General features: G+C 46.6%; 1 protein-coding gene across 4 annotated transcripts in view; it reads left to right on the forward strand.

Annotated features, from left to right (window-relative positions):
- The first annotated feature begins 10,814 nt into the window (after nucleotides 1-10,814).
- PITX2 (paired like homeodomain 2) overlaps nucleotides 10,815-13,353 on the forward strand; it is a 34,492-nt gene continuing 31,953 nt past the window's right edge. For 2 of the 4 annotated variants that reach the window (XM_083754733.1, XM_083754734.1), the window contains exon 1: nucleotides 10,818-11,318. The gene's annotated coding sequence lies outside the window, so the exon portion shown is untranslated. Of the gene's footprint in view, nucleotides 11,319-13,353 lie in introns of all 4 variants that reach the window. The other 2 variants (XM_083754736.1, XM_083754735.1) reach the window with 2 other exon arrangements.

Raw genomic sequence — 13,353 nt, forward strand, 5'->3', positions numbered from 1 at the left:
TATATATGGAGTTATTGTTTCTCTGGGTTAATTTTCATTTCATTTAAGCAGTCTCTTTCTCTTTACTTGCTAATACAATTCTACTAACAACTCAATCCTATGCAAATATATACATGTTTACTCATAAGTCAGTCCCATTGTATTCCGTGCCACTTGCTCTCTTGGAAGTGTCTTTTGGATTGCAGCCCTGGTATTACCACGATTAATGTTAAATCATTTCTGCTGTGAAACAAGTAAATTTATTTGAAATGGCATAACGGCACTATGATTGCTTTTCAAAGAGTTTCCTAAACTTTAACCCACAATGGATTTTAAAGCTAGCCATATTCTCTCATTAAGTTCAAGCCATTGTTACATCATTGGTCACACTAAAAGCTTATCTTTTCATGCTGTTCTTCTCCTAGTGGGGAAAATCAGAGCTCACTGGCAGAGGACATGGTTTGCATGCAGAAAATCCCAGATTCAATCCATGAACTTTCTCATTAATCCCAGGTAACCTGGGCTGAGAGGCCATTCAGAGTAGACAATACTGAGTTAGATGGATCAGTTGTCTCACTCAGTGCAATACTTAATCATATGTACAAATTGTCAAATTGCATCATGTACACAAGACCATATATGGAAGATATTGTTTGATTAATTAAACTAGAACAGTTATCCCTACCTGCTTCCACATTCAAAGCTGCTGACAGATTAGGATCTCCATTCAATCCCTAACTATCTGCTGGAAGAATGAAAAAAATCGACTCTTTTACCACTTTTTAACTACTCTTGTAGAAGATAGAGGTGTAATTATAGCAGATTAAGGCATAACTATTAAGAAATCCTAAGAGCCACTACTTAAGCTACTTGTTGACCATTAATCAACATCTGAGAACTAGACTCATCCAAGTTGTAAGTTTGAGCCCCATGTTGGGCAAAAGATTCCTTTATTGCAGGAGTTTGGGCTAGAGTTCCTTGCAACTCTACAGTTCTATGGTTCTATGATTCTATGATCCAATGAATTGAAATAGTGGGAGATTCAGTATGGATAAAAATAAGTACTTCTGCACACCCCACATCATGAAACTGTGGTGTTTGTTACCACAAGATGTGCTTGTGACCATCGACTTGGTTGACTTTGAAAGGGGATTAGTCACATTCATGTAGGATAAGGTTATCAATGATTGCGACTCGTGGTGGTTATATGCAACCTCCAGTGCTGTCTCAGAGGCAGCATGCCTCTGAGGACCAGTTGCTGAGGAACAGCAGGAGGCCATTGCCTCGTGCTGGACTCAATCAACCTTCAGTTTGATCCAGTAGGGTCTTTTTACACTATTAATACCAGTGCCAGGACTCAGCAGTGGATCAAGTCACCAGCATGGAATGTTGAAACTCATGTACCACACAGATAAAAGGAGTTCTTGGGAATCACTGAAACTGCGTTTCCTTGACAAAGATGTCAAGGTGAAAGAAAACTAAAAATCACTGATGTAAATCTCATTATTTTTGATATATTTTGATTGATCTCAAAATAAGAAAGGTAGACCTCATTTATAAACAAATAAAAAGAAAACTTTGGCTATCGTAAGGGGAAGAAAATCTGGTCAAAATGTTAATGCCTTTGTTTGTTTGTTTGTTTGTTTGTTTGTTTGTTTGTTTTGTCACTTTATCTCGCACAGGGCAACCCAAAGTGACTTGCAACCACCTTCAACTTGCAACCACCTTCAGGAGGTAGAAATCTGCTGTTGAGTGTATGCTTCCCGATCCATTATTTGGCATTTCTTTAGCATGCTCTGCCAGAAAGAGAGAATGTCATGAGGAGATACTTCTTTTTGTTGCACCTCTCCTCCAACCAGGAATGGAAGATGCATTAACAGAGTTCAATTATGTATTCCAGCCGGGAGGGGGGGGCAGCTATTCTCCTAGATCAAGTAAAACAATAGAAATACTTAACTAATTGACCAATCACATCTGTTCTGCCCCACCTAACAAAAGTCCTGCCCCCCCCATAACAAAAATCCTGGCTATGCCCATGATTCCAGCCAGGCTAAAACAGCAAAGAACAAAGCATAGCATGGGGGGGTCGTATGGCATGAAGAATGTCTCAGAAACTATATAAAGAGAGATTTGCCCCCCAAATCTGATTTTCGATTCTCTTGGTTCACAGTACCCATAATCACCACTCATGCTGATGTCCAGCAGTCAAACCCAGAGCCAAGCAGTCCAGAAACCATTCAGACTGGCCAATCAGCCTAAAGTCAACTCCTTTATCTGACCAGGTGGAACCCCATTGGCCTCTTATATCACCTGACTTCTGATGAGCTGGTACCTACCATATTCTTCTGGCCACCTGAACCAAAGCAAGGTGGAGGCCAGCAGCTTCTTCATTGGCCAAGGTGTATTAATAAAGTCACCTGGGTCCTGCCATGCTAGAACATGGCTCCTGCCCAGTTTGGTCTGGCCCCAAAGTTATGCAAGTTACGTCATCAGCCAAGGGACCTAGCTGGGCTAATATAAAGGAAGGCACTGCTCTCCAAGGGAGAATAACCTGACCAAACATGTCACAAATGCAATCATTGCCATACCATGAAAACAATGGCAAGTCATCCCACTCACTCAGGCAGTCAAGTTTCTGAGAGACGTTCCTGGAAAACTCGTCAGGGCTGCCTAGCCCTTGGTAAACACCAACTCACACGCACCAACTTCCCTCTGAAATCAAAGGGAAATGTTAACAGCTTTGCTTGCTCTCCAGATAGTTCCACTGTTGAAGTACTGCGAAGTGCACCAGTGGGTTCTTTTTCAGTCTCTCATTGCTCAGTATGGGGCTTAGCCGGAGACAGAGCGCACTTCCTTGATAGCGGTGGGGCTTGTTTTCCAAGTACAAATGTGAAATCCGGGCATCTAGTATTTAAATCCAAGCGCTTTGTTGAACTGGGTGTGGATTAAGAAGAGAGGGAGTGGGGAGATGCATGGATAGCCATCAACGTAAAACAATCAGAAGAATGGATGGAACTTCATGATGGACCTTTCCCCTCGCCCTCCCAGTCTCAAACATATATTCGAGTTCAAGATACTTAACTCATATGTCATTGTGGTGGATTCGATCTTGAGTTGTGTCTGTTTGTTTCCTACACAGATTTCCCTTCTCGTAGGGTCAGACCATTGGTCTGTCGATCGCAGTATTGTCTACACTGACTGGCAGTGACTCTGCAGCGTTTCGAGCCGGAGACACTCCCAGACCTACCTGAAGATGTTGGGAGATCGAAAGCAGATGCTCGACCACTGAAACACGGACCTTAGTGACTGATGTACCCAGCTGGCTAAGGGTGCAGAGTTCATCTACATCTCCCACGAAGTTCAAACCCTTTCTGGTTCCTTTCAAGTTCGATCGGACTCCCTTTCTTGGCAGCATCTTGTCATGCATTTTCACAAAGCATCGGTTCTTTCCGTCCTCCATCCATGTTGCCTCTTTCCTTACTTGCTTCCAAGGAGAGCCTGGGCAAAGAGGGCAAAATCCGGGCAAAATCACCAAACAATGCATTGCGCTGGTGGCGGGTGGGGAGGAAGAGAAGAAGGGGGGGGGACAGACACTTTCTCTGATCTGTCCAAAACTTCGAAAGAGCGGGCTGGCTTGAAAAGCGCTCCCCTGTCTTCTCTTTGTAGAAACTGGAGAGGGATTAAGGGAACAAACCGGGGGGGGGGGGTGTTGAGTAGGTAGGTTATTATACAGAAACACTGAGTCAGATGATGATCACGAATCCATTTAGCAGGGGTATTGTCTGTGTTGGCTCTCCAGGGTTGCAGTATCTCCTAGTCCTACCTGATGCCCGGGATTGAATTTGGGACCTTCTGCATACAAGCCAGATGCAGAGCCACGGGCCGGAAAGGTAAACCGCAGGACACAAACCTAACAGAACTGCAGACCTTCCGGCGTCAACCACGTCTTAGTCCAAGATATGGGCTGAGCCAGCTACCGTCATTCAGTGACCAACAGACCTGAACACACTGCATGTGCCCAGAGACACATTCTCTCTACTTTCATAGACCTTGCATTTGGAACAAGCTCCGATTCTAGAGGGGGGGATGCGTCTATCCGTATCAATCCTTCTCGCACCTCTGTTTTCTCTCCATCCTCATCCAACTGGACTTTTCTGGAGGCCTGTTGAAAAACCTCCCAAAATTCTTTTACCTAAGGTAATGGAAAGAAAGACCAAAGGGGGGGGGAAAGTGTTTCTGAATAATTAGGAGAAGTTGCGAATAAGGCAACTCTGTTGGTATCAAGGGTCTCTACCCCCCCCCTTTCTCTCCCCGCCCTCTTCTCTCTCCCCTCTCCCAAGCAGTTGATGTGGTAATTAAGAATTTGGTGAGAGCCCCGGTCAGGTCACCTCGTTTCTCAGATCAGAAATTCTTTCAAGTGTCCTTCTGCGTCGCCAAAGATGACAACAGCAAATCAATAAGTGCTTGAAATGAAAGGGGGATGTTGCTTGGCCCCCAGGCTACAGATTTTCACACCGCCAGCCTCCCCTCTCCACCCGTCCGTCTCTCTCCCTCTCTTTCCCCCTCCCCTCCCTTTCTTCTCCTGAACTTGTAGCATTCCTTTGCTCTGTCTCGCCTCCTCTAGGAAGAGCTGGCCTTTTATGCCTCTGCTCAAGAAGGAGGTAAGTGCCCCCCCTCCTCCCCGTTAGCCTTTCTCTATTGCCTGTGTGGCTCTCCATCCAAGCCTTGCCTGGGAAGAGCCGGGGAGGAAGAAGCGGCCGAAATGTCGAGGGCAGCGGCCAAAGAGCGCCAGTTCCCCTTTCTGCAGAAACCAGAGAACTGCTAGGCGCCACGACTAAAATAAACGCCATACCGTCGAAAAGGCCCTCCATGCCTGCCATTGTCTTTCCTTCCTGCTTGCTTTGGGGAGACGTCCCACCTCACCCACCCACCCCCCAAGTGGTTTAAAGCAGAGTGAAAATAAGTGGGGATTGCGTTCACACGGCTGGCTTCGCCCCTAATGAGTCCGGATTCAAACCGTATTTCTAACGCACCCTTCTCCCATCAGCTTTATTTTCCCTCTCCCTCCCCAGCCCCACAAAAATCCAATCCCCGGGACGTTTTAATGAAGTAATTCATTGCTGAGTCAATGCAGACATTTATATATTCTTTTAGCTCAAGTGGTTAAGCGCCGGTTGCTTCGCGGTGATGATAAAACCACCGGAATACACGAGGTAGTGGGGCAGGTTTTAATTTATATGCAAATCAATGGGTCCGTTTGGAGGGAGGGAAACTCTCTGCTCTCCCCCTCCCCCTTCACCATTTTTTGTATTGGCACCGTTGGATTCAAGATGAGCGAAGTGGAAACAAAATCTGAGGCCAAATAAAAGGGGTTGGGGGACGAATCGAGAAGCCAGCGAATCAATAAGGTAGGAGGGGAGTTGTTCACACACTCACAAGAATATAATTGGAGAGAAATTTGAAAATAATAATTCAGGACTGATTATCACTGCTCAGCAAAGCCTTCTGAAGAGGATTAATTAGGTGTTCACCTGTTTTCAGGGCCAGCGATGGAGAAACTGGAGTCTGGACACTGGGTTATTTTTCTCGTTATTGGTGTCCCCACTCACACCCTTCCCACAAAGACTCACGAGTAAGACATCTCAACTAAAATGGAATAATTACCAGATGAATGGACCTCTTTCTATTATTATCCCCAATGTCAGCTCTCTCATTAGACTAGGTGGATGGGAATCATATCTTCGTCGTCGTCGTCATCCAGCAAGGCTTGCCGAAAATTGTAAACGTGCTGCCTGATCTTAAGACTAATGTTTACTCAGAAGTAAGTCCCCTAGAATCCATTGGATCTGACTCTCTCTAAAACGCACTTAGGACTGCAAGATTTGCAGTACAGTCCTTAGCATGTTTTCTCGGTAAATAACCAAGCTTACTTCTTTGTAAGTGCGTTTAGGATTGCATTCCCAGGCCCGCATAACTTTCGATTGACTTTGCGCGTTCTTATGAGGAACAGGAAACTCTCTTGCCTTCTAAGATAGAACAACAACTTTTCCCAGTTCGTTCCCAAACTAAAAACTGTTTGGTATACTCGTTTTCCTGAAAGTGATTGACTTAACATAGAATTAATTTCTAGGTTAGAGATTTAGACTGCAATCCTAACCCCATTTACCTGGGAGTAAGTCCCATTGAATACAGTAGGACTTACTTTTCGGTATACTTGTTAGGACTGTGCAATCCTAGGCTCCCTCACTCAGAAGTTATTTTCTTATAGGTAAGAAAGTATAGGATTGCAGCCTTAGGTTGCAGTGCCATAAATATGTATTTAGGGAAAGTGCCATTGAACTTAAACAAATTTACTTCTGGCTAAACGTCCGTAAGATATGGCTGTTTGTTTGCAATCCCAATCATCACTGAAAGTCAGTCCAACTGAAATTAATTGGAATTACTTCCGAGGAAACACGGTTAGGATCAAATGTTAGGCTCCCAGGATATGGGTGCATATTGATCCAGGAGAAATTTGCATTAACTCCAACAGGTTGTTTCTGTCCTCCAAGAAAATAATGTCCTGAATCAGATCAACAAATCACAATAAACTTTGCACCCGTTTATTTCCGAGAGCCAGGGGTGTAATTCTTATTTAGCCTGTTTGGATTCACAACTGTAAAACCTCTGGATAAACCTTTCAATAACTGTCACAACCGATTAAAGATTGAGTTAGTCTAACTATCTGAGTTGCAACCAGACGATTAAACAAAACTGCAGTCGGGTCTCTTAATACACATGCTATTTAAAGAAACCAGCTATTTGGTTTAGCTTTGTTGTTTTTGCTAAATGAGACAGATAAACAATGAGTTGAAAATTCTGGTGAACACATTGCCTTCATCAAGAGGTGCGCCTAAGGTGGTCACAACGAAGTCTTCAGCTTGTGAAGGGAGGGGAACCCTGCCATTCAGTCAGTTCCTCGGCTAGAATCCTGCCTCTTCTCATCTCTCCATTCATGGAAATCAATGCCTAGAGGAACCTGCCTAACTGACGACCGATGGCAGGATCGCAGGCCAGACTTGGAGGAGCCGAATCATGCTCTTCTCCATTAATCGAATGAATCTATTACTCGGTTGAGGTTTTCAGAATGATCTAAAATGCGCGGGGGGGGGGCGACAAAATAATATTTTTTAAAAAAATCTTTGCATTTGGGGAGGGAAAATGTATTGTTATCCGGCAAAGTCATTGCTTCAGACAAAGATTAAAATAAAAGGTAAACTTCTAGGAACCCAAGTAGTGAAAACTAGTCAAGCCAAATATTTTGTTTACGTCTGCCCATCTGTTTAAAGTTGCTGGTGTTGCTGTCTGGGAGGAAAACTGGAATCTAAACAGGCGAAAGGGCCTTTACCTAGCTTAGGATTCTATTTCATTTATTGGGAGAAGGAGAAAGTGTGCTGTCGGGGGAGGCAGGGAGAAGGGAAAGAGAGAAATTGAAATCCGTGTATTAAAGCAGCTCCATCGTTTCCAGACACCCTAGAACCCCTGTTCCGCGGCAGCATGTCTAATGTATTCCCCCGTGGTTCTGGGCATTAATTAGTTGTTTAATAGGAGTATGACTAAAAATGTAAAAGAAGGATTAGGAGCGTGAAACGTATGTCCAGATCCTTCCACACACTCGAGGAGGGAATGAAAATCACTCTGTATCTTATGTTTCTCTACAAGCCATTTGCATTTCCCACCAGCTGCTCACTTCAGCTGCACCGGCGATGGAAGTGCCCGGCTTCGAGTCGTGATCCGGGGCTGAAACCCCCCCCCCCCCCAGTATTGACGGCGGGCGGGGGGCGGAGGCGGCAGCAAGGGAGGAAGAGCGGGTCGTCGGGCAGAGCAGTGCGGAGTAGCAGCAGCAACTGCACGCTGGCTGGCTGGCCCGCACAGCTCAGACAGACAGAGAGGGAGAGGGAGAGAGAAAGGGGTTGGGGGAGGGAGGTCTGTGGCAGATCCTAATTTAAAGTCTCTGGAACAGGCAAGTGGTGAGGAACAGGCGAGGCTCTTTGCATGTGTCTCTCTGGACGGAGGCGGGGGGGGGGGGCGAGCCTCCCTCGCATTCTTCAGACGGGTTCAAAGCAAAAGCAGCCACAACACAGCGGATCTGTTTACCTTTGTTATTTTACCCGGTACTGTCCATACATTAATTAGGTACACGGAAGCATGAATTTATTTCAGGAGACGAAGGGGTGTCTGGAAGCTGCTGACGGCCAAACAAAAGGATTTCGGACCGCCTCCACACAAATAGAGTTTAAGGTTAACCCTGCTGGATTTTTTTTTCCGCCATGGGACGGTGGTTGTCCTGGCTTTCTTTAATGAGCTAGGAAAACTCGATTAAATGTACTGTAACCTGTTTCGCTCGTCAGTAGGATGGAAAGAAAGAGCTATTGCCTTGGACCGTTTTCGCACACTTCTATGGTGTTTTGTCTTCCTGCTAGAAATGCGTGCCTGTCCGCCCCGTCCAACATTACGCACATAATCTCACACACCCAGAGATTTCCGGCGCAAAATAAGATGTGGGTAGAGCCACGATCGCCCCTTCTCCAAGTAGACCGCCTTCGCTTGACGTAGTCCCACCCTAGGACGTTTTGCGTTGACGTTTTCACTTTTTGGCAATGTTGTAAATAAGCGGCGATGGAAGAACCGTGATTCTACCAACCCGATTATTAGCGAGTTTACAACCCAATCGTGCCCTGGTGTACTTTGAAACCTCTGATTTCAATGCGATATATTCTCAAGGAAGTGTGCCGAGGATTGTAGACAAGTTATAGGAATGTGTTCATCCTCAACAAAATTAGAGAGAGAAAATTATATTAGAGCCTGATCCATACTACAGTACCAGTACTCAAAAGTAAATCACGTGTCCCTGGGACGCTTTAACGGCAGAAGCGACCAAAATGACGTCCACTTATTTGCATCACCAATTTGGTTAAATTTTCCACCACCTCCCAAGTAACGTAATGGCAATGGCAATAACCTCTAGCCTAAAACAGCTTGTTTTCTTTGTGCGTACGTAACATTTGTTTGTTTAGTATAGATTTTAGTTTTACTAATTTCTGAAATGCAGAAAATGCAATAAAATCGAATTAAGCTGTTAATGATAGGAAACTAAAACTCATTTTTACAATGGAAAGGCTGGTGGTTTTTTGTTTTGTTTTTTTACAGTTGAACTTATTTTATTGTGAGTAATAAATACAAGTAACATTTTTAAAAACGGCAACCCAGTTTTGGCAGTGTTTGTATCTAGTATGTGCAGTTTAACTTTTGTCAAGCATATCCGCCATCGTCTTCCATCGAGCTTTCCTAGTGTTTCTGTTTAACACATGCAAAATATTAATGAGCAAGGTAATAAATCGACGTGATAAACTTTTTTGGGGGGATGAACATATGCACTCTTAGTAGGGAGGAAGGTGGAGTCATCGACCTTCCCTCGGACATAAATCCTACTGAGCTCAAAAAGGCTTACTCCGGAGTCGTGAGTAGGCCACAGATCCACTCCTGCAGACGCGACTCCAAACGCTGCTGAGCTTTGAAGCACCGCATCTTCCGCCTTCCACTCCTCTCTCTCTCTCTCTCTCTCTCTCTCTCTCTCTCTCTCTTTCCTCCCCACCCCCAAACGTAACCTCGTCATTTTAAAAAATGAGTTATCAGTGACCCCACGTGAACTTGATGGGTGCCCATACAGCAAAGGAAATTCTACACTTAAATGCGCATCTGGGGCTTGTACGTCGCAATCCATTCCTTTAAAAGTGGCCAGAAACTCTTCTCTTTCCCCTCCCTCAACTTTCCCAGCTGCGAACTGTAACGTGGACATGTTTTGTTTTTTCCCCTTCCCGCTCCCTCTTTTTAGCTAGAAATGACTTTGAACTCTTGCGAGCGTCCTCGGCGGAGTGACCCGGCCTCTCTTCGCGCTGGCTCGCAGCCCCACGCAGCCGTGCATTTCCTTCCCACTTTCCTTGCGCCGCTTCCTTTCCCTTTCGGGTCTTGATCTTTACCTTCTCCTTGGCCTCTTTTGTTCCTTTCACTACCAACTTTCCCTCTGGGGATCCACACACACACTCTTTCCCTTTCGCCTTGCTACGGCTCGGTCTCCTTTCGCCTCCTTGTCAAAGAAATCCTGGCCACTTGCGCGTAACAGGGCAACGTGTTTGGGCGGTGGGGGGACATAAACCTTTCAAGATCTTTACATCGCTCCCTTGAAACCTTCCTGGAAAGCGCCTCTCCCACTTTCATGCATCCCCCGCGCTCCTAACGCAGCTCCTTCGCCTTTCTGCTTTCCCTTTGTGGTGGGCTGTCGGGGGTGGGGGGTTGGCTTTGTCACGTCCATATTCCTGGGACCATCGGTTTCTCCCTCGACCCAGAGATCTCATCTCCTTTTGTTTCTTAGGCCATCCACCACCTTGATTCCACCTAGCGCTATTTCAGTGTCTACCTGGATTTCGGGGAATGTAGGCTAGGATCGGGGCCTTTCCTTGCACAGGGCGCTTCCACGAGGCTTACTCTCTCAAGGCAGCGCGCAGAGCATCGCCGCCTCGGTCTACTGATGGTTTGACTCTCTGCAATCCGCCCAGCCTTCAGGTCGATCCGTCTGTCCATCTATCCATCCTCCTCCTTCTCTCTCTCTCTCTCTCTCTCTCTCTCTCTCTCTCTCTCTCTCTCTCTCTCTCTCTCTCTCTCTCTCTCTCTCTCTCTCTCAGGTCTTCTCCCAACTGCGCCCCCTGCACTTCGCTCCCCCCCCCCCCGCCCAGTCGTCTCTCTGCTCCGCAGCGGAGTTGAGTTTGGTGGAATCTCTGCTGACGTCACGCGGCTCCCTGGCCAGGCAGAGCGAGGCGAGAGGAGCCCGAGGAGAGGCAAAGAAAGGCAGAGAGACACAGGCAGCGTGTCCGCCCCGGGAAAGCACAGCGGTCCCGCAGCGAAGCCGCCAGGAGCCAGCCAGCCAGCCTGCTTGCCAGCCTGCCGGCCGTCGAGCCGCGGCCAACAGCTCCCTCCCGCCGCGGCCCCCTCGACGGAACGCCGCGCGCCTGCCGGCCAGCCTTCCTTTCTCCTTGGGGATCCTTGCCTTGCTCCGGCTTCCTCGCTGTCCCAGGCTGGCCGTAGTGGTGCTGCTGCTGCTGCTGCTGCTGCTGCTGCGCTTGCTGGAGGAGGCGGAGGAGGCGTCTGTGGGCGACTCGAGTCGTCCACCAACTCTCATCTCGAGCCTGGGATTTGCTAAAAGCTTCGGCCCAGAAGAAGACGACGACGAAGGCGGCGGCGGCGATCGGGGAGGGCGAAGGGGGGAAAACAGAGAGAGCGACGCGCGCTTGCAAAGGGAGCCGGTAAGCAGAGCCAGGGAGGCCCGTCGCTGCCTTTGGCCCGGCGGTGTGAGATAATGTGAATCGGCCAATTGGTTCCACTTCGCCAGACTCGCCCCGAAGGGTGATTTGTGGCGTTTGGGGGGCGAGCGGAGGGGGCCGTCTGGGCTGGCCGCAGACCTTGGGGTGTGTGTGTTTGCAGTTATAAATGCGGTGTGTGGGCTGGGGGGCTTTGGGGAGGGTTGGCTGTGGGCTTGCCAAAAGCAGTGCCCCCCACCCCCACCCCTTTTCGCGCGCTCGCAGTTTAAACCAAGGACTCCAGCTTAAACCAGACGTCTTGGGGGACCGGCCTCCTCCCCCGAGGGGGATGTTGAAAGAAAAGAGGAGTCGAGGCGAAGGACCTGCTGCAGGCCTTTCTGATCTGGGGCCGTTTGCAGACCCATTTGGCTACCTCCACTTTCTCGAGCCGTCGGTTTGGAAGGGCTGGGCTCTCGCTAGGCTTGGAAGCGTCAGCCAACGCTGATCGCCAAGGAAAGACAATAAATTACCCTTGTCTTCTAATTGGCGTAACAACAGTAAACATAATAGTCATCTCCATCAGTACCACTATGATGAGGGGTGCTGCAGCTACTCCCACGACTATTTGCACCAGAAAGCTACTAACGCGCTACCAGTTAAGTATACAGTACCAGCTGCAGATTACTAGTTACGGTATATTAGGATTTAACACAAACACACACCGAGCTTCCTCCAAAGGTTCGTGGCCAGTTTCACTCCCTACCCCTAAAGGTTAATCCGCTGCGTCTTCAAATGCAAAATGAATCATTTTCCTTTACACCCACACACCCTCCCTATTCCCCCCCTTCTTTTTAAAAGGCATCAGAAAAAGAAGTTTAATAAATTAACAAAGGGGTTGCACTGGCAAGAAGAAAGTGCTGCTTTCCTAGGAAATTTGCCTAGTTTTGCAAAAGTTTCTTCTCAGCGCGCGCCTAAGTAAACGGTATTCCTCTGGAGGGAAACGTCATGCATATTGTAGTTTTTCTCTCTCTCTGTCTGTCTGTCTCGCATTTAAGGTTTGCAGATCCTTAAAGTAACGGAAACAAATACAGGCGATGCCTTATGCATATGCCGCTTGTATATTTTTGTTCTCCTTTTGGTCCGGGCCTTGTTTCAGTTACAAAATAAGGCCCGAATTAGCATTTTTTTAAAAAAAGAGTTTAAACTGACTTATGTGTGTACAAAATCGGTTAGGGTTCTGCTGCTGTCTGCAGTCAGCCACCAATTCAATTTCCTCACTTCCTAGAAAGACAGAAAAGAAGCCCCTCCAAATTCTGGTTTCTAATCTGCCATCAATAATATTTTATTTTATTTTTCTCTCGGTAATTATCATTTAATTGTATGCCTCGCTGCATGTTGCTGATAAAAATATCTGAACAGCTTAAAGACGCGAATTTTGCTAAACCATTTTTAAAAGTGTGGGGGAGGCTATCTTTATTATTATTTAATTGTGATTCGCGTTGCTTGCTTGTAAAATAGTTAACAGCGTCTTAAACGGTGCAAATTTTGCTACACGCCTAAAATAGTATTTTAAATCATAATAATACAACAAAATTAAATAAGGGACGAGCAAAAGTGGGTTAAAGATCGGATTTGCAAATGAACAAGAATCTAGTTTTAGTTCTGATCACCCTATTACCCTCCCCCAAATGATTTTCTAATAAGCCGCATTGATTTAATCAATGGGATTCCTTCCACGTAAATCAGTTTAGCATAGGAAGCTAATATTAGTAATATGGCGGAAAGCTTGTGGAGTTACTCGTGAAAAGTTCCTACAGATCCCATGTAATCGGCCTGATTTACTTACCTCCCCCCGTTTTTGTGATGTAGATATATGGAGAAACAAACAGTTATGTAGTTATGGATATAATTAGGACCTGGGTCTTTCAGAATCGATTTAGCGCGACAATTTATTTACAGCGCTAAATTGTGCCCCCCCCACCTCCGCAACACACACTGCAATCTGACAATCGGTGGTGACTCCCCCCCCCCAATAAATGTG

The sequence above is a fragment of the Podarcis gaigeae genome (assembly GCF_964106915.1).
Source record: "Podarcis gaigeae genome assembly, chromosome: 9".
Lineage (NCBI taxonomy): Eukaryota > Metazoa > Chordata > Lepidosauria > Squamata > Lacertidae > Podarcis > Podarcis gaigeae.